At 40.1% G+C, this 20,631-nt stretch overlaps 1 long non-coding RNA gene across 1 annotated transcript in view; it reads left to right on the top strand.

Moving 5' to 3' along the window:
• Positions 1-17,517, top strand: part of LOC134862160 (uncharacterized) — an 80,155-nt gene extending 62,638 nt beyond the window's left edge. The window contains exons 4-7 of the long non-coding RNA XR_010165472.1: positions 11,702-11,802; positions 16,321-16,422; positions 16,561-16,669; positions 17,172-17,517. This is a non-coding gene — a long non-coding RNA (uncharacterized LOC134862160). The remainder of the gene's footprint in view (positions 1-11,701; positions 11,803-16,320; positions 16,423-16,560; positions 16,670-17,171) is intronic.
• The last annotated feature ends 3,114 nt before the right edge of the window (positions 17,518-20,631 follow it).

The raw sequence follows: 20,631 nt of genomic DNA, 5'->3' as shown, positions 1-20,631 counted from the left end.
CAGTTGTTGTGGGACCAGAGGGATGGTGAACATCAGCAGTTCATTGTACTGAATGTTTCTGGCAAGGAAAAGTGGTACTCTTCCTTTGTGTCTTCTTTTTTGCCCTCCTCTTTCTTGCCTACCATCTCTACCCTGTTGAGTTTTCTCACTCTCTTCCTGCTTTTTGCCAAAGCTCCTCCTCCTTTACTCCCTTCTCTCCCATTTTCTCCAAATCTATATGCAATCATTCCACTGCAGCAGTCTAATTTAAATGTGGAACAAATGTTGTGACAGAATAAAGCTGGAAAGAAGTCCTTATCCGCAGAGTGAGAACTGAATTATCCTGCTTGACTGAGCTGCTGACATTCACACATTGAGGGGAAGAGAGAGAGAAAAGGAGAGAGGGCACAAGTCTCATCTGAATTAAACCAACCTTTCTGACTGTTTATTAGTCACCCTGGAAGCCAGTAATTCCTTAATTCCACTATGTAAAGACATTCAGACATTTTCTTTGACTTAAGTTTTGTCTGTCAGGTTTCTTCTTGGTGGTTCCCCTGAGACACCGTGACACCAATGGAATAAAAAGAAACTAAAGGGATACTTTCGAAATATAATCTCTTATAAAGTTAGAAGACACATTAAAGTCCCATAAAATAGTATCATAGCTTCCTGCTGGGGTCAGTACGCTTTAAAAAAGTGCTTGTCAAATGTTAGTGTCTGAATGTGTTTATTCTTAAAACTAAATGTGGTAGGAAATTCCACACTTAATCACCTTCTGGTAAGAAATGAACAAATCTACAAGTTTAAAGTTGTGTTATTTGATAAAAAGTTATAGCATTTAACAGAATCAATCTATTTCAGCTGAAAGGACAGAGTCCTGCACCAGTAATGTAGTATCTGACAAGGTTACAACAGAAAAGCAATCACTTTATACAGGAAAAGACACCGGAAGGGGGAGGTCTCAGCCAATCACATTCTACATTACAGGCTGTTCAAATGGTGGCTGGATGAGGTTTCAATGCATACATGGTGATTAAATGTACCTTACATCCACATGTTAATTTCCTGTCAATGGTAAACCTGAGAACATTTAAAAGCTACATGTAGATGTGATTTTAAACTGTGAGAGACTCAATCCAAGGTATATCATTAAATTAGACTTATGATACATTTCCACGACACTAAGCAGAACAGTAGAGCAAAATGTGTAAAGGCTTTATCCATTATATATGTATTGTACACCCACCAGTGCAGCATGATGTCACTGTCAAAGATGTGTACTGCATTCCAGGAAATAACAGCTTTAAAAGGATTTTAGAAAAATAATAAAAAATGGATATACTCTGTTTCTAATAAAAGTAGTTTGACTGAAACCAAGTTATGGTCTCTAAAACAACACTGGATCCTACCTATCCTTTGTCATTCAAACACAATTTCTTTAGCTTTTGAGTCAGGCTTTAGGTCAAATTATCCAAGTATATATGGTGAGGGATAAATGACCCCTTATTCACTTTGTTAGAGAAGAAATGTAACTTTCTTCAAGTTCATTTGTGATTTGGAAATGTGGAAACCCTTCAATCTCGAGTAGAAGAAGACAAGGCAAGCTGGAAAAACGTCACCATTAAACAAATCTGTGACACAGGGAAATATGCCAGACATGTATCAGATTTTCCGGCTGATCAGGGTTAACCAGATACAGTAAAGTGATGGTGTGAGTAGTTGGATAGTTATTTAGTCTCTGGTCTTTCTGTGAGCATTGCACAGTGCTTACCATTGATAATACATTTCCCCCCAAAAAAGGGTTCTTACAAACAATAACTTCCCAAAAAAAGATTATCTTGCAACAAAATGGTTTTGAGCAAAGCTTGCTCTAATTGTTCGCTGCAGAAAAAACTGTTGTTTATCAGAGAATCCGTGTTGTCACAAGCCAAAGTGTTTTTATTTTGGGTCATTCAGCCTGGATGATCCAGATTGCTGCTGTTACAATAACAACACATCAATGTTTAATAGTCTGCAATGCAGAGATAACGCTTTCGATAGTCACACAGAAATTTGTGTGTGTGTTATGGGGATGAGTTTTTGCTCGTCAGTGACAAATAGAGACAGAGAAAGACAGATTGGAAGTGAGAGGGAAACCATGGGAGTATTGTCATAAATATGTAAAATATATCCATAAAACTCCATTTCCATTAATATGTTTTTACTTCTACAAACATCCTCACAATGTTATTTCTGGTCATCCCTGAGCTGCGAGCCAATCCTGTTTCATAACAATTAGATTTATTCTTCCAACCGGGACAATGATAAGAAAGCTGATAGTGCTGCCAAGTCCTCAAAGAGCAGACTACTGAGGACACAACATGAAACATTCAGCAGAAACTGGCAACTGCTTTTTTGTGTAAATAAATCAATTAGATGTACAGTGCCTGGAATAAAACACATTTTCCAAGGCCACGGGCCCATTTTCTGGTTCAGAGCTGCTGGTGCTGTTATGAAAGAAAGCTCATTTGGGTGGAAAATCCAAACAATGGCAACAATTTCCATAAATCCAGACTGGAAGTTATGATCAAACTATTATGTCGCCCCAACTGCAAATACATTGTGCTTTATCAGACCAACAAAATGTGGTCTATCAGCAAATCAAAGTTATAGGATATGAGGTGCAGTGGCAACACTGAGAGAAGAGCGTTTAGTCATCACTGTCAACATACTGTTTGTTTAGGCAGCCCTTTTATATGCCTTTACACTTGGGGGGGAGCAAAATAAGATTGAATGGCATTCTCCTACACATATTGATTTGATATGGCAAACAGTTTCCTTTTACAAATCCTACAGACATGGAGCAATACTATTATACATCTAGACTTTGGTTCCATATCCCTGATAAAGGTCTGTCTTCATTTTAGCTCTGTTTTGGTCTCCACCCCCTCCTGATGAAAATATCTGCCTCTGCTAAAGTTTTACCACCAGGCTGCTATACCGTGTCTGTCCGTTTTATATGGCGATGCCACTTTCATATGGCCTGAGCCAGCATCTATCCCTCTGTCACCCACCTATTAATCTTTTAAAAATACTTCACAACACAGTGTTTTGGTTGGTTTATTACTATTAATACCTTGAATTGCAACAATCGCTAACGTACCCGTGAACTGTAGTTGATTGCGGTTTTCTCACTTAGCTGTCAGAGAACACAAACAGGAGACACGGTCAAAACCAACACCTGGTGAGTATTATCCTGTATTTAATTAAACATATCAATGATAGTTTCAGGTGACGGAAACATCTATTCCCTGTATAAGTGCCGTACCGTGTGTGTGTTTGTGCGTGAGTTTTATTTGTAAAGTGATCCTAAAGTCTGTGGCTGGTTTTGTTGCCGTGCTGCTACCTTTGTATGCCCTTAGGCAAACACACAAGCACACAGGTGATGGTTGCTTTATGCCATGTGGTTTTCCCCAGGGCAATCACAAACACACACACACTCACACACAGGACGCAGACATCCTCCTCTACTTTTAACGCTTTCCAGACTGACAGACAGACAGGTTATGATACCGACAGACTTTTATCTGCCCCAAGACTGAGTCCCAGTGGTGCTACAGTAAGTACTTTGGTGGCACATTTAAGAAAATCAACAAGATTCTCAGGCAAACTGAATTGACCCAAATTGCTATAGCTTGGAGGGTGAAAAAAAGACAAGCTCATTAAATTTAATTTTAATCATTTGCTGTTGATGTGGACTACATTTAAAGGAGACATGTAAACTATCTCCTGCAGTTATATGGCATCTTTTACTAGTTCAGAAAAGTGTTTAGTAAAGAGGTTAGACTGTTTTGAAATCTTCCATGTTTTTTTATTTGCTTCTGTTTCTTCCAATCTAATCGGCCATTCTTTAGATCTTTGTCATCTCTGTTTTGCCAGTAATTTCTTTTTTATTTGATCTTCTCTGCCTTGTTTGTGTGCGTAACCATGACTAACAGGTCACTGCTGCTCAGCACTGCAGCCAATCCCTTTAGGTCCTCGTCTCTGCTGCTTGTTTAGCGACCTTGACAGCCTTACTCTGTCCCTCTGAGTCGCACTGTTCCCCCTCTCCACTCATCCATTTTTCTCACTCGCCTCTTTAATGCCTTTTATTTGTTCTTTCCCTTTTTTTTCTCCCCTTTTTCTTTTCCTCTGATCCCCTTTCCTTTGCTCTTGTCCGGGGCTTTTCTCGGTGCTCCATGTGTAGCAACCTTGACAGCCTTTTCTTCATCCCTGTAGGTCAAAGCATCCCTCCTCGCTCTGTCCCCTCGTCTCTCTCCTCTCATTCCACTCCTTCATCTCATCACTTCACAATGTCTTTCTCTCCTTTCTACTGCCCTCTTAGTTTCTCTTTATTCACATTCTGTGATTTCTGTCAGTGTGATAGTTGTTACAAAGTCAGATACAAACTTAATGCAATGCCCAATTAATTGTGTCATTAATGAGCAAATGTTAGCTGCTTTGCTTTAGTCGGTTGATTTTGCAGATAAATACCAACATACAAAGGACATTAAGTCTCTAATAATAAAGCTTTTTCCATTTTGAGGTTTACAACCTGATTCTGATTTCATATGTTTTTTTATTATGCGGAAAACATGCATTTGTTTAAACACATTTTAGTCATTGTATTAAAGTACTGCATTAATAATATAATATTATTTTCAGGAAACCAGCGCCTATATTTAAGTGACTGTGTTGAAAGGGGGACATAAAAGGGATGACATGCAACAAATGGTCCAAGCCCAAGTCCTCCTTAAGGGGCTCTTACGGCGGCCCATATTATTCTAATGTATAAAAAATGTATTAATGATAAAGTGTTATTATATTCTTTTGTTCATTTAGATTTATATTTGATCAATTTTATCGTGACAGTCCATTGATAAAACCCAGTCATGTACAGGTTTAATTATTCCCCTGATAATAGGATCTGAAAAATCAAACCATCTGAAAATCGTTCTGAAGTGATATCAATAGATGATAATAGTGTCAGTTTACTCACTCATGTCACATTGCGACAGAAATGTTTTCTTCTTTTCTAAAGCTACTGCGTTGTACATCCTTTGTTTGTTCTGTCAAGGTTACACGTGTTGCTTTTGTACATGACACGAACACAGCCTGTTTCATCCATTGCACCTAGAGCAACACATTTCCTACAGTGTCATGTGTTTGATTTGTGAGAACAGACTGTTGAGACTGCTGTGACTGAGTTTACTCGTAGCGAGTGTTGTGACTCCCTCTTGGAAATAAACTCTAAAATCACATCAAACATCTTCTAGTGTAAGATCAGCATGAGCCAGCAAACTCTTTGACTCACCTCCTCCCATTTGTCTCTCTCCTCCCCGTGCCCTCTCTTTTCCTCCCCTCTTCAGCTTCCCCACATCCTCTTCTTTACATCTTATCTTCTCTTTCTATTTGTGCCTCTTTTCTTCTGCCACTTCCTCCCTCTCACTATCCACTCCTTTCTTCTCACTTACCCACTCTTCCACTGCCTCTCCCCTCCTCTTTCTCCAGCTCGTCTCCTAATCCCTCCTCTCCACCCTAATTTAAACTCTTTGAAGCCTTCAATAAGGCTCCATAATAAGCTTCTCCCTCTCCAGGCAAGGCAAGGGAGCAGCCTCCCAGTTGCATTCTGCCACTGTGTGAGCGCTGGCATGTTTGTGTGTGTGTTCTCTGTTTATTAGCGTCTCTGCTTGTGAGCTTTCATGCCTGTGTTTGTGCATGTAGGGTGTAGTGTGTGTTAGTGTATGTGAGTAGTGTGAAACTAAACGCTGAGCAGAGAGCCGTGAGGGGAACAGAAGAGCATATTGTGGAACATATCAGAATACCACTCCACTACAGATTAAACTGTTTATAGGTTATTGATGCAGACCCTTCTGTAACAGTTAGAATTCAGTTACATATTACTGCATTTAATTGAATTGAATTTATTTTCCTCATTAAGGACAGTTGCAAAGCCTATGGTATATGTATATATTACTTAGTTTTCTTTGGATACCCCGTTTTACTCCCCCCTTTTTCTTTCTAGGCTCTTATCTTTTTATGTTCTATGTTTTTGTTTATATTTGCACTGTGGGACTGCCAGAACTTTGACTTTGACTTTGTAATGCTCTGACCACTTTTCCAATAGAATATAAAAATGTAGAGAGGATGCATCAATGAACCTTTCTCTTGTTGCATTGCTTACATTACAACAGCAAAAAAGAACCTTTTTTTTAGCACACACAAATAAAGATAAACAGTGTGCACACAATCACACACATATTTAGACTGAACACAAACACACATCTATTACTGGCTAACTGTGCGTGCACACACACACACACACACACACACACACACACACACACACACACACACACACACACACACACACACACACACACACACACACACACACACACACACACTCCCTGCTCCATGGGTTTATCTTCATGATGATAGTAATCAGTATGAAGCCCACTGGCAACAGCAGCAGACTGCTTGGTAGTCATTACCGTTAGCTTAACTGTTTACACCCGTTAATCAAATTAGCAAGTAACACACACTCACACAAAATTGTACACACACAAACATGCATACAAATATATGGAGATACTTTCAGTTGAACCACACTCGCATTCACACACACACACACACACACACACACACACACACACACACACACACACACACACACACACACACACACACACACACACACACACACACACACACACACACACACACATCTAGAAGGCACACACAGGGGATGTAAACATGGAGAAGGGCTCAGAGTTCCATCTGAGATTAATTATCTGTCCTACAGCAGGGAGAGGTGGAGGGAAAGAGGAAGAGAGATCTGTACATTTGTGTCGGTAGAGAGATGTAATTTAAATGAATGCAGAAAGATGAGGAAAAGTGAGAAAAATGGGGAGCCACCGGGTGGCAAACAGACAGACAAGAACGAAGATGAATGCAGGAGATGAACTTCTACCTATCATCTTAAAACTGAAATCTCTGAGTAGTCTAAGTATCCAAACAAACACCAAACACACAGTGACAACCAGAGCAGGCAGCCTGCAGGCTATAAGCGAGCTACATGTGTCTGCATGTGTTATCTCGAGGCCACATTTCGAGGCATCAGTGATGGGAAAGTTTGTTTCCTGTAAGAATGGAGAGTGGCAAAACATCAATATGCATGATACATTATATAATGAAAATAGTGGTAATAGTTGGTTGAATAACCCACATGCATTACCTTTTAAAACGTACCATGTGATAGCAGCTATCAGACATAAGCCATTAAAGTACTCTAAGTGAGAGCTACTCCGAGACAACATCTCTTCCAAGGGCAGCAACATCCCAGCTCAAGAGCAGATTTTAGTTTTTGTGGCTGACACAAGATTTCAGTCTTTTCAGTGTCGGAGCCAATCACTCAGGATGACTGACAGGTGCCGTGCCATGAACTAAAAATGTTACAGTACCTCCTGCCTCTAGGCTAAAAGTTGAATATTTTAGTTGTTAGGGAGTTGCAGCCAGAGAGACTGCCTGGTAGGCTGCCTTCATCATAGTCATATTTTAACATTTTGGTTAATACGCTTATTTGCTTCATAGCTATTGTTAGAGGAGAAGGTCATTAGCACTCTCAGATCTATCTGTTAGCATAGCGTAAAGCTCGGAAGAACAGCTAACACCATGTTCAAAGCCGCAAGATCATTAAAAGTGATATGTTTCTAGCTATTTCACTGGGCTTCTGTTTGTAATGCTAAGCTACACTAATCAGCTGCTGGTTGTAGCTTCATATTTAATGTTGTATTGATCTTCTCCTCTTACTCCTCTTGTGCAAAAGTTAAGCTTTTATATTTTTATCTTGTTTCTAGCACTTCATTAGCAGATTGTGTCTCCTGTGTCCAAAGTTAAACGGGATCTTTAACACTCAACTTGAAAGAAGAAGCCTTAAAATACTCAGAAAATAAAAGTTCATTTAAACACCGACATTTACATCGTCATGTGGCATCATTTAAAGCTCCACAAAGGCAACTTAGTCAACCCCAAGTTGAAATAGATTTATGAATTAGTGAATTGTTTTGGGAGTCATCGGGCCAGTTTATTACTCCCAGAAGATTTAACATTCATGGTAAAAAGTTTTGAAGAGAATAAATAAAACAGACACAACTATTTCTGAAGGATAGCGGAGGCAACGGCCATTAAGTGCCAGTCTATGGTTAAAGTGAGTATATTGAAACAAACGGTTACAGCTAGGGAAGAGAAACAGATCTTATGGGCTTAAAAAGTCAACTCTAAGCGAAGTGGCATACCAAAGAAAGCTAATCGCTGGCAGAGAAAGTAAAAGTGAGATAGACACACAGACCTGCAGCCTGAATTCAACTGTAATTGTATTACTGTATACCTATACATCAGCCTGTGATAACCAATAGATGCATTATACACTACAAAATAATCTGCACGTCAGCATAACTTGAATAAAAATGAGAACATTCGTCACGGCTCGTCAGCGATTTATCAGGAGCTTTGTACAGCACACTTGCAGGGGAATAATCAGTTTGGCAAGTGACTCAATCCAATAACAAAAACAGAATGTGCGTTTTTTATTTTTCCTTCAGCTTTCCGTAAGCAAGGAAATGAGAAATGGATTTTAATTGTTTTACGATTAGCAAAAAAGAGGAAACAATTAGGCACTTGTTCAGTGATGTCACTGTCTCCAAAATGGTGTTGCATCAGTTTGCAGTGCATATTGGAAGTTGTTCAAAAGAGGAACTCTGGCTGACTGTTACACTATTTCCCTCTGCAGTCTAAATGTTCTCTGTAAAGATTAATGGAGAATAGAAGTGTGTGTGTGTGTGTGTGTGTGTGTGTGTGTGTGTGTGTGTGTGTGTGTGTGTGTGTGTGTGTGTGTGTGTGTGTGTGTGTGTGTGTGTGTGTGTGTGTGTGTGTGTGTGTGTGTGTGTGTGTGTGTGTGTGTGTGTGTGTGTGTGTGTGTGTGTGTGAGAGCTGAGAATTCATGCTGTGCAATGCAAGAGTGTTTATGTGTCTCTGAGTTTCCCTGTATGTGGTTTTTCTGTAATGAGACAGTGAGAGGATGAGACTAACTAAAGCAGAAAGATTAGCAGGCAGCCATCCACCCTGTTATCCCCGACTACAACAGCTACACACCGGCTTTATCACAGCTATACATTATAAATACACATTTGACTGTTCTAACACACACTCAGAGGCAGATTAGCAGACAGCGCATCATTTTTGATCCAATCTTTCAATACATGATTTCCTGCGGTGACTTTTAGTGACACTACCACACTACCGCTAAATTGATTCCAGTAATACATTATGTGAGCAGATGAGACTACAAGTGTTCATGAACAGGCAAATGACTAATGGCTGAGGAGGAACTCAAACACATTCTTTGGAGAATATAAAACTGATTTAATGTTGTAGATACTCATCAGATTGTTTAGCTTCAGTTTTTCTTACCCATTCATTTCCGTTCATACTGTTGCCTTTAAGTAGATCACTTCCAATGTTTAAATTGTTTTGAGTTGATACGGTAAAGGTTCCTGGCTCAGACTGTTCTCATTTTTAATTCATAGACTAAAGCAGAATCAACATGATTTTAAATTTGTGCTATTATGTGTATTCAAATCTCTGTACAGTACGTCACCCTTTGTAAACATTCAAAATACACCCAGTTTGAAAACAATTGTAGTTTTAGTGTACATAAAACATGAATGATGTCAACTTAGACTGTAGGAAATACTTCTGCAGACTCAAACCATAAAACAGTGTGAAACTCAGCACTCAAAGTGACACTGGAGTTACACAATGCATCATTTTGCAAAATAAAAATGTCGTTTCATAATTTGTGTTTTATCTGAACTAAGACCATAACTCACTGTTTGTTTAACCACATCCATCCCCTATTCATATGCCTGAATGCACAAGAACAAAAGCACACTCATTCACACTAACAAACGTAGACTGCAGCAAATTCAGAACCCCTGCCAAGTGTTTAGAAAACAGGCAGGGAGAGAAAGGCAAGGAATGAATGCTGTACAAGACACAAGTCGAGGGAACGAGAGACAGAGACAGAGAAGTAAATCCAGGAAACTGTATAAAGACATTCAGACGAGGAGGAGAATACAGAGAAAAGATGAGTTAGACAGGACGGACACAACGGAGAGGAATTATCAAATAAAACCTAGATCATATGAAAAGAAACATGAACACATCTAAAGACATATTTAATTTTCCTCACAATGTATGCTCTTTGAAATAAGTCATTCACAAGTTATTTTTCATTGTTAGGTTCAAGAAGCTCAAAGCACTTGTTTGAGCTCAGAGAAAGATTGTGGTCTTGGTAAAATATTGAAATAGTTTTAGGACATGTTGATTTTTTTAATATTTACCCAAAACCAGAATCCTTTGCTAACCTCAACCTCAGAGTGCTTTAGTAGCCTAAAGGTTGAGATATGCATGAAATAAACACATTGGTGTGACAAGTTGTTTGATCACATCTGAAAGTAAAAGTGTTTCGAGCTCTTCCAGATGCTACACTCAATGATGGGATTAAAACAAATCGCACAAATGGGAATAATGATGCTCCCTGAAGACATTCATGGTGTTGCACTCATTCGCATAAAGACAGAAGTAGTTGTATTAAGAGTGAGAATGAGAGTTTTGGAGAACAAATCCTGCTTTAATTCCCAGAGGTGGGATATAACTACATATGTACATTTACTCAAGTACTGTACTTAAGTCGAATTTTGAGATATTAGTACTTTTTCCATTTTTTGCTACTTTGTACTTCTACTCCTCTACAATTCAGAGGAAAATGTGTACTTTTACTCTACAGATTTGGATTAATGACGTGAAATATTATCAACACTTAAATCAGACCTGGAGTAACACTCAGTAGCTATCCTGCAGTATACAAAGTCATTAAAACTAGCAGCACCTTTACCAGCTTTGATACCACTTTAATGCTTCAATAATGATAATCAAAACATATCATATATTGTATTCTGAAATGGGCCTATCTGCATAATCAATACTTTTGGTACTTTAAATACGTTTTGATGCTGATACTTTTGTACTTTTACTTGAGTAACCTTTTGATTGCAGTACTTTTACTTGTAACAGAGTATTCCTACACTCTGGTACTTCTACTTTTACTCAAGTACAAGTTCTGCGTTCTTCTCGCACCTCAATGTACTCCTCATCTTTACAAACATGTCCAAATACTGTGTGAAGTTGAAAAGTTATGTATAAAAAGAAATGCCATTGTTGTTTAGTTTGAAGGATACTTAACCCACATGACAGAAAGTGGAACACAGGACACTAACCATAGCCTCATATCAGTGTGCTGTTAAAGGATGTCGTTTTCCCTGGATTGTAAAACACCTTCGTTTATTATTATAATCCAAAAAGTATTAGATACAGCGAGATAGTATAAATGCAGTGATGGTTTATGATGATGACATGTAGAATCCGTACATGTGGTTCAATTTGCATTTGCTAACAAGCAAATTCCCTTTTCGGTAAATACCAGGGAGAGAAATAATTTAATTTCTTCACAGTTGCAGTGAGGCAGCCAGTGGAGCCGGTAGGAGGCAGTTAGAGAGACAGAGATGTTGTGCTAATTGTGGTCTACCCCTGGTGCGGGTGGAAATGAGCTCTTGAAATAACAACTTCCTGGTTCTATTTTCAGCTGAGGTCAGCGGCGGAGGAGTACGCCACGCTGAGAGGTGTGATGTGGCTCTGTTGGTTTGACCCACACCTGCTGCGTATCCTTCACTCAAGCACTGGAGGGTGAGTTTGTCAGTGTGTGTACGTGTGTGTTTGTGTGTAAAGTTGCATGCATATATGCAACAAATGTGTCCAAATACAAACAAGTAACTGCTAGTGTGTCTACTGAGTGTGTGTGTGTGTGTGTGTGTTTGTTTGTGCCAGTGACCTTGAATAGGAATCCAAACACACATTCCTGCTTCACTGGAAATACACATCTGTTTGTATTTAATTTTCTCTTTCACACTAACAAACACACACATACCTTAGTTGTTCTCACACCATTCGTTTGCTAGACCGACCTAAAAAAAAAGGACATAATGACACACACTCAAACACACACTCCATCTGACACACACACACACACACACACACACAAGTAAATAAACATACACATACATTCACACACACATGCACATGCATATATGCACACACATACACAACATTCATACACATCTCAGTCATTAAATCAACTTAAAGACACATGCTTCTGCTCACATATATGTAAACAGATAAACAAAAATAGTTTAACCTTGCAAACCAACCTTTATTGCAATATCTCTGACACAGTACAACACACACACACACACACACACACACACACACACACACACACACACACACACACACACACACACACACACACACACACACACACACACACACACACAGTAGAGGCTTTAGTATAGCATTGAGTCATCACACTCCTCTCCCACTTGTATTCCCTGCTGGGTGTGTAGTACAGTAAGTGAAGGTCACACAAACATATAAACATGCATAAACACAATCATCAGCACACTCAAACAGTGTAGGCTTGCATGCAGAACATACATACTGAATAAGCATGTCTATCCTACATGAAAATTAAACTGGATCATCAACTGAAGTACATATGTCGATCTGTAAAAAGATTTTGCGTGCCTGAGTGTGTTTGAGTGATCTGTGTTTTTAATGTTTCAATTGTGTGCCTGTAGTATATGTGTGTGTGTGTGTGTGTGTGTGTGTGTGTGTGTGTGTGTGTGTGTGTGTGTGTGTGTGTGTGTGTGTGTGTGTGTGTGTGTGTGTGTGTGTGTGTGTGTGTGTGTGTGTGTGTGTGTGTGTGTGTGTGTGTGTGTGTGTCTGTAAGGGGCCTGTTTTTTCCCCTGCAGGCTGGTTTGAATCGATAGCACTAGAAAGTGCTGAAATAGCAGCCTCACACACACACACACACACACACACACACACACACACACACACACACATGGGTGACTCACTGGAGCTGAAAACATGAACAAGAATGCTGACTTTTGAAACAAGGAAAACACAGAGGGAGAGGGGGAGCCAAAGAGAAAAGAATCAGGGTGACATGAAAAGAAAGAAAAAGGCAGAAAGAGAGAGAGAGAGAGGGGGAGAGAGAGAGAGCGAAAGGAGAGAGCGTGCAGCGCAGCCTCCACTTCACTCTCATTTTTGCTTAGTTGTGCATAGAGGTGAAAATCAGCAGTGCTGCATTCAAATGCAGCGTACTGTTCCCATATGTGCATGTGTTAGTGCAATCGTGTGTATATGATGAATGTGTGTTTGGGACTAACCTCACAGTATCCTACTAATCCTTTGGTCCTGTTTTTATTTTGTGCACCCACTGTTGCTCTCACCTCTCTCATTAAAGGGCCTCAACATTTGTATGACCTTGGAACCAATGCTAGGTTTTTTAGTGAAATAACTAATGCTGATAATAAGACGATTCAGAAAGGTCCAGGGACAGAACTACAATTTAAAGTCCCATCTTTATCTACATTTTTGCCATAAAAACATCCATGAACTTTGATTTTTGACTTTTTTATAGACCAGTAGAGAGATCAAAGTGGCCTGGTTTAGCCCAAGGAAGCCTCCAGGGTGGAATTAATCCTGGCTCAACCCTGAACTCTAACTGCTCTGCTGATGCTGATCAAATGAAGTTACATTAAGTATTCTGTAGTACATCTAAATCAAATGAGTTGTGCAGTATGGCAATGTTTAGGGATAGCAGTCTTTTATCTTGGGTATAATACTGAGGCTAACGTGTGTGTACTGTTTCGGTATGGATGGTATGTACTTACTGAGCTACTTCTATGTTAAAACAGAAACTTCAACTAATTAATTTTAACCATGCAAATAATCTAGATTAGAGAAAAGTCAAAAGAAGTTTTGATTTTGGATTGGTTTGTGTTCCTGTTTGTTTGTGTTTCAGCATGATGACAGAAAAACTACTGGCCAGGAGTTTGTGAAACTTGGTAGAACGGTGTAGCATGACTAAAGGAAGTATCCATTACATTTTGGAGCATTGATAGATTGATATAGATTGATTCGCAGGGTTTGTTGCATTCATGAAGTGTTGGAATAATCTGAAAAAGTGAAGAAACAGTAATGAAGTAGCTTGATTTTACAGCTATTCAAGCAACTAATTACCTAATCGACATTGTTTTAAAATGACACAGTTGACCACCCAGAGGATCATATGTGAAGAGGTTTTCTTTAGCAGAAACTATTGTGATAATGTGACATTAAAGAAAGCTGTCAGCATAAGCAGAGTTTTAACAGAGTCGCCTGAAACAGAACAGGCTGGTGCTACAATAATGTAGTAGTGATGCAGCATTACACAGCTGCTGAAGGATAGGTGATTTAAGGAAACTGACAAATATTAAAGGAGTAAACTTTTGCCTTTCAAATAAATAAGAGTACACTTGTGTGTGTGCAGAGCAAGGTTGTGTTATCCCCTTCATTTGCAATGGCAGAGTAAACATATCCTGTAATGCTGCAGTATTGGATGGATGACTCCCACATTGACCATCACTATTATTGCTGATGCAGAACAGAGTGTGGACCCCTCCCATGACCACACACACTCTGCACCACCAGTAAATCCAGTGCATGGTCGCTCAGGCAGTGTTTTTTTATTCCAGTTACATAGGTAATCACATCTCCGCCACAGTAATTCAACAGGCCTGAGCTGAACTCGAGCAACAAGAGTCTCAGTCAACAGTGTCTGTGTGTTTCTCTGTGTGTGGGGGGGTGGATGGATGTGTGTGTGTGTGTGTGCACGTATGTGTGTGTCAGCATGCAAGTGGTTGGCGCTATTAAACATTCACCGGCTCACTCAGCTGCTGCTGCTGCTGTTAGGCTCCCAATCTGGGTCAAGTCTCCCTCCTCTCCTCCCTGAGCTACCTCTATCCCTCCATCCTATCCTCCTCCTCCTCCTCTCTCTCTCTCTCTCTCTCTCTCTCTCTCTTTCTCTCTCTCTCTTCTCAACTCCCTTAGTGCTCTCTCTCTCATTTTCTGTCTCGTTCTTTTTCTCCTCCCACCTTCTCCCTTTCTTTCTCACCCCCCCACCTCTGTTTCTCCCTCCCTCCCACCCTCCCTCTCTCTCTTAGTATTTGCTTAGCTACAGAGCTCAGAGGCAAGCCGTGTTCTCATCCAGTGTCCAAGTCAAATAAAGATGCCTATACATTTTTGAAGGACACAATGAATGATTTCAGTTATTTTCTGCATTTGTGTGTGTGTGTGTGTGGGGGGGGGGGGGGTAATGCACTACCCTTTATGGTTCAAGCTAAAACCTGTTAGTGCTAACATTATGTTTTTATCCGACTTGCTGCATGAGTTGATTGTCTCAGCTGCTTTCTTCCTGCTTTTACACCAGTGGCTCATTCATCAGCTCCTGCTAGCAGCGGACTCTTAACATCCAATCAGACTCATACAGGTGTACATGGCAGCCTCTCAGTCCTTGCTATCCCTCTGCTGCCAGCCAACACAGTTTGCTACTGCAGCTCCCTCTCGGCCTTCTCCTTATGTGCTAAGCTTCTGGTATTGTTGACTCCGTTAAGATTCATTCCTTTCATGTATAACTTTGTTAAGGGGGATTAGTTCTCCCAGCAGAATCCTCATTCCTGCTCAGATTCTTTAAGGCTGTTCTCGAGACTTGAGTGTTTTCTACCAAATATAACTATTTGCTGTCTATTCCTTGTTGCAAAGTCTCAGAGTGAACGAGGTTACATTACTGATCACTAAACCAGGTCAACCAGTGAGAGTTGAATGTTGTTGTTGCTCTGGTTTGTTCATACATGGTCTGTAGATTTCTCCTAAATGTACTCCCTTTACAAAAGAAAATTGTCTATTGTTAGTAATCAACAGGAAAGTTTAGCAGTAAATAATTTTGCCCTATTCGTCTGTATTGTCTCCCCTCAATCGACCTGCTATGGGCATACTGTGGTTTTATTTGGAACATCAGAGACTGTAGGTTTTTTTGTTTTGTTTCTAGACTTCTGAAACTAAATGAAGGAAACTTCACAACAGGCCACTAAACAATAAATAAAACATATCAACGTGTCCTGTCACTGTGAATGCAGGTAGCGCTGCTGCTGACGCTTCAAGTCTGCTGCCTGCAGTGCACCACAGAAGTATCAAATTAGGAGCTACACCGTATAACTCTGTTTTTGTGTGTCCATGTGTTTCTGTTTTATCTCAGTCTTATCTATGCGGCTGACACCAAAACAACGCATCGTGCCTAATGAATACCAAAATCATTTGCAGGACAGATGATGTGTTCCTGCTTTTTCTTTTACTCAAAAGAAAAAAGAAGGAACTATGTCCTGACCCTCCGGCTGGCCTGAAACAGTGACTCATCAGCTGTAGGTGAGCTGTATCGCCTTTAGCCAAACCCTGATGAACACTCCTGGATGCATGCACACAGCAAACACACATTTGATCACATGCATGCAATTATGGTATTCTTACATATGCTCTCACACATGTCCGTCTTTCTTTCAGCAGCGCCTGTCATCTCGTCATCAATGGTAGCAGATTGACTAGAAACCAGTTTTACAGCTACACTACAGAGGGCCTGTTGCTACACACGTAACATGTGGCTGCTATTTTTAAGGTGAGAAATAGTGCTTACAGCTTTGACATCTTTTTAATATTTCATTTCCAGGGGGAAGGGATTATTTGGCTGTTATGGTTTTTTGCAGAATCTTTGCCATTGCCTTCTGCAAATGCTTCTCTGTAAATGTGAGTATTGTTGTTTGCTGACATCAAGTCTTACTGGAAAAATGTGAGAACAGGATGTTAGCTGTCTGGGAAAATGTAAAATGTTGTCAGTTTGCAAGTGTGTGCATGTGCAGCAAAGAAAGGAATGAATTGTTTTCCAGTTGCCATCATGTTATTGTACAGATCAATAGCACTTCTTGTAATACATGCATATTTGCACGTTGCATATTGAATTGTTGTACCAGACATTTCGCAGCTGTACATTTCATTACACAACGATAAATTGTTAATTGAGAAGGAAAGCCATTTGCAGTACAAAGACTACTGAGACTCCTTTGTGTAAATCTACTAGCTGAACATCTGTCCACTTCATTCCACACCTCCACCTACCGGAGGTGTGAAATGCATTTGTCTTCAGCCCCGTTGATGTTTCTGATGACAGCTGCCATCTCTACAAATAGCCTGGGATGTGGTGAGAACATTCACAGCCCTGTCCTACGCTGCCTCGCTCTCAACATCAAGCACGTCTGGAGTGGGAGTTAAAGATGTGGCTACACTGAGACAGATATTTTACCATTCACTATTCGGCAGCGGATGAAGAAGAATACAAGTATAATATACTGTTTGTTTACCCGTACCCATGAGGGATCGCACCAGGCATGGTGCAACATCCCTTTTTTATTATAGTAGTAGCTGTGGGAGATTTTTTAAAGAATGTACTGTATGCAGTCACTATCTGCAATTGTTATGAGGTCTCACAGCTGTACTGCTGAAGATGTCAGTCATAGTATTTAAGGTTAAGGCTTTATTTAGGTTATGGACAGCACATGAAACTGTATAATTGATATTTGGCTATTTGGATGCAGCAGAAACAACATCGGCATATTTTTATCTCTTAACTTGATATGGTGAGCAGTTGCTTATTTATACATTTGATTCCCTCACTTTCAGCTCCGTTTTTGTTCTCAGCCAACTCTTGAGGGAAATAATCTGGCTCTTTAGCTGCTAAATGCTCCACTATGTTTACCCGCTGGTCTCTTATACTGTGTCTGTCTGCCATTTGTTGTGAGCAGGGTAGTGAACTGTGGGGTTTTTAAAGGATTTCCCGGGCAAAACTACAGATTTAAATATTTTAATTTGAGAGATAAACAACTCATGCATTACATTCCTTAGAGATTGTTTTGCGTTGATACATACTTGTGCAAAACCATTAAATAGATGTACACTAACACAGTTAATTAATCTATCTAACCTGCAAATTGATATTTGTAGTGCTCATTTCACCACTGAATTGTTGCTTGCTGGCTCGTTTGTGCATAACAAAATGTGCATTAATGTTTGTAAGGGCGATAAAAGGGACAATTTAGCAGGAAGGCTAATAGGGAGACTTGTTAACAGTGCATTAGGCTGTTGTCTGTTGGTCAGTGTGACGTTTGCTCTGCCTTTGATTGAAAGCTGAAAATATGTGATTGGCTGTATCGAAATATGGCGTTCATCTCGGTATCTGATAATGTACCTTGTATTAGATTTCCCCCTTTTGGTCCCTGATTTTCCTCCTCAAAGGAGAACATAGGACTAGTGGCTTACAGTGCATATACTGTATGTTTGCTTTAACAGACAAAAAAAAGCAATTAAATTTCAGTTTGACTTATCTAAATTGATATGCGCTATCCCAGCACAGCGTGGCACGACTTAGTTCATAAAGCACATAATGATGCCTGCTTTGACAGACGACATCATAGATCCCAGAGGAAGCTGGACTTATTACGGCTCTGCCTAATATTACAGAGGTTAGGTGGAGGAGGAGTGACATGAATGAGAGGAGACACAATGAGAGGCGAGGGATTGGGAAGAATGAGCGAGACGATGAGTGATGGGCTCATTAAATTTCTGCTTTCTCAACCTGCAAAACATTTCCCACAGCTGATCACAGAGAAATCTGAGGTCATCATTATTAGCAATGACATCACATTGTTAAACATCTGCTCTCTGACACATGATATGGCCCCTGTAACTTGGTGTCACTGGGGACAAGCAGCTTAGCCCTATTGAGCTGATTAAATTGCAGAGCTGTGCTTTCTTTAACTCAGGAGTATTAAAAAAATAGGCTAATTCTGCTCATAAAAACACTTATAATATACAGTAAGTGTTTATTTATGGCCCAATTACATCTTACTATAATTCTCTGTGCGCCTGCAATCAGCAAAAACTCCAAAACAAGCCTTTCTATACCGCGGCATGCTTACAGTAGTAACATCTCTGGACTTTGAACTCCTTACAAGCTCTGGTGCATCTGTAGATCATCATCTGGATGGGCAAATTGTTACATTTCCTTTTGCTGGGCATGGAGACATATATTTTGCATTTATTTTACCCTATTTTATCCCTTTAAAATCTTCCTGTGTATGTTTCTTTTATTCCATCTCCTTGCCCATCAATAGGTGCTAGATAAAGCAGTTTCAGTTAGGATAGGATTTCAGCGGTGAGACCAAAACAAGTTAGGTGTGAGAGCGGAGAAGAGGTAAAACATGAAGAGCAGGATGAGGCACAGGACAGGTGAAGCGAGAGAAGTTTCTTAGGGACTTTTAAAACGGACAAAAATTAAAGTCAGCATGTGGTTAAATAAAGACGTTTATTTTACAATTGTGGACCATTACATCTTAACTGTTTAACTATTTCCACTGGACACATTCACTAACGGAAGATAACCTTTGGCTGGGTTGATTTTATTTGCCCCCTCAGCAATCTCTCATTCCCTGTAATGAGCAATCATTGATACACACACACACACACACACACACACACACACACACACACACACACACACACACACAGGATCTTAATTTGCCTTGCCAGGAAGGAAATAGTGTGATTCGCCTGAGTAGGTCCCTGGACATGAATCTAAAGACAGTAGGGAGCGTGCAGAGCAATCAAGTGATAAAGCTTATTATCTGAGAGGAGCTATATTCTAAGACTTATTATCTACCAGGAGTTAAATGACTTTCAGGTCCTCAAAGGCCTGATGGCCTGGTTTGACTCTGCAGGAGGGAGAAAGCAAAGGAAGGAGAGGGGAGCACGCAGGAGGGAGGAAGAGGAGATGGCAGGAAGAAGCAGGCAGGTGATGGAGAAGGGGGATGATGGAGAAGAAGAGGAGGGGACAGGAGCGGAGAGAAAACCAGATGTGAGGAGAGGGGGAACAGCTGTAAATGATGAGAAAGAAAACTGAGATGAGGAGATAAGGAGAAGTTTGAAGACAGGAGAAGGTGATTCATGAACGTGGGCGGACACATTTCTATCTTTTTCTAACTGCTGTGCAACCAATTTTTGGGTTAGGATGGTACTTCATAAAGCTGGAGAGTGATGCATGGTGTTTTTTGAAAGCAGTTCTGAAAGTTTAGTTCTATAGATACTGTAGTTTATTTCCTTGGACACGACACATGTTGGCATAGCAACAATATATTCTGACTTTTTGCAGGAAGCAAACAGCAGCAAAGAAAAGGTTACCCTCTGTAGGATATTAGGTAACAGGTGATCATACAAACACATTTCAATAATCTTATAAATACAACTTGTAACGCATTACTAACATTACGGATTTCAAAATAAATAGAGAATGAAAAGAGACGTTAGGTCGAGTTTACAAATGCTTCTGACTCGTCACTAGCAATGAAGCTTCTGCAACGTGGCTCTCCAAATTGCCAATTACACTGAAATGTGTACTTTGAGGTGAGGTCCAGCTGAAACGATGCCCGTGCAGGTCACCTTTAATTCAAAGTCACTTAAAGATAAAGATTAGTTGGTCAGTTTCCCATGCTGCATGTCTGCAATGTCACCGGAAGCACACATGGCTGCAGA

This window comes from Eleginops maclovinus, chromosome 3, assembly GCF_036324505.1.
Source record: "Eleginops maclovinus isolate JMC-PN-2008 ecotype Puerto Natales chromosome 3, JC_Emac_rtc_rv5, whole genome shotgun sequence".
Lineage (NCBI taxonomy): Eukaryota > Metazoa > Chordata > Actinopteri > Perciformes > Eleginopidae > Eleginops > Eleginops maclovinus.
Note: the sequence above shows the minus strand (reverse complement) of the source record. Positions and strands in the feature narration are given on the sequence as shown.